The following is a 1,898-nucleotide window of genomic DNA, read 5'->3' as shown; positions in this document are numbered from 1 at the left end:
TGGATCGTTTAGATAAAGGTATGTTGACAGACAATTTACTTTTCTCTTTTATCAAATTTGATATCTTCTTGCTTGCCTCTCCCCTATTTAATAGTTCTAGGATTAGTCCATTATTGTCTCGACTGCCTTCCTCGCCTCTAAAGGACTTGGATCAACCCTTGTCTCCTTTAATACCTGGCTAATTTTCTAGAATTGATGAGATGGTGTTCATCCCTTCTTCCTTCTCTTCTACGAAGATGTCTGAATCATTGATATCTCTAAGTGAAGGCCCTGAGATCTCAGTCCATACTCGGAAAGAAGGGAATGAAAAAATTAAAAAATCCTACACCTTTAGATCAAGATTTCGAGGGTCTCCTGAAGCATCATCTCAAGGGGGTATGGAAGTGGATACCACAGCAAAATCCATGCAAGAAGAAAAAATCTCCTTTCTAATGCTCAATCTTAAGAAAAATATAATATTATAAATGGTAGACAAGAGACTATACAGGAGATCCTTGGAGCCAGAAAATCCCCATTAGGGGCCCCTAGATGAAAATTATATTACCCAACATGAGGGGATTCAGGGTTTCCCAAAGAAACTTGGCCTAAAATGTCTCCTTCGAATTCAAAACCCAAAAAATATTTTATCCCAGGAGACAATGGACTCTAGAGAAAGACCAAATCCGTTTTAGAGACATGGATGAAAGATTGGTATTTTAGTACCTTGGATGTGGTAGGCTTGTTGGTGGCCTTATAATTGCTTGGAACTCATCATACAAAGAATTTATTCTTCCTCATTGTGGAATGTTATTTTTTTTGGTTTGGAAGTGAAGGAGTTCAACTTGGTCTGGAGGATAATTAATACCTACAAGCCTTATGCCAATCAAAATCCTTTCTGGGAAGCTCTAGGGGGGTTAGGTTAGATCTGCTACACTAATGTTGTAGTAAGTGGCGACCTAAATTTCACCATGCTTATTCATGAGGTTTGAGGTTCGAGGCCTTAATTGATTCCTCTAGAATGATTTTCTCACACCTTTGGGAAGCCAACCATTTGGGGAATATATGTTTGACAAAGCTAGCCCCATCCTAGCACAATTTGAGGTTCGATGAAAATGTGATGTCTAAGCACCTTGATAAATATTTGTTTTAGAATATTCTCTATCATAAAACACGAAGCTTACTTCATGGGTTGAACCTCTAGGTATTTCAAACCATAGACCGATAGTCCTAAGAATTGAGGCTATTGACAAGAAGCCAACTGCTCCCTTTTACTTCAATAGTGCATGGCTAAAAGACAAGGATTTCATGAATTTGGTGGAAGTAAATTGGAAACATAATTAGGATGTTCTACATTATTAAGCACTGAATCATTTCTCTAATAATATTAAACTTTTAAAATCTAAAATCAAGGAGTGGAGAAAAGTATTTTTTACTAAGCATGAAGCCACACTTAAAGATGTTGAATCAAATATAACAAAATTTCCTTGCTCAATGATTCAAGTTTCTTATCTTAGGATATATTATCTTCATTGAAATATCTAGAAGAGGAAAAGCACAGGATTTAATCTTGTCGAAAGGAATTATGGTGCAAGAGAAGCCATGTGATTTAGATTAAAGAGGGTAACGAAAATTAGAATTTGTTTTCATAATTGTGTTATTATTTGGAGAAAACATAATACTATATGGGAGATTGAAGATCATAATGGACATATGGTTTCTTCAATCAACGACAAGATAAAGGGGGTGTCAATTTCTTCAGAGATCTTTTTACAAAGCCTACTCAATGTTCAGTTTTTGAAATCCTAGAAGTTTTGAATTTGTTTTCAAAATCCTCTTCAAAAGAGCTTAATTAAAATATGGATTCTGAGGTCTTGAAGTTCGAAGTCATTGGGGTGTCATTATCTATGCAGAAGGGAAAG

Source organism: Pinus tabuliformis, chromosome 9 (assembly GCF_031772625.1).
Source record: "Pinus tabuliformis cultivar Carrire ecotype Pingquan chromosome 9, CPIR1, whole genome shotgun sequence".
Lineage (NCBI taxonomy): Eukaryota > Viridiplantae > Streptophyta > Pinopsida > Pinales > Pinaceae > Pinus > Pinus tabuliformis.
The sequence above is the reverse complement of the archived record's forward strand: the minus strand, read 5'-3'. Positions refer to the sequence as shown.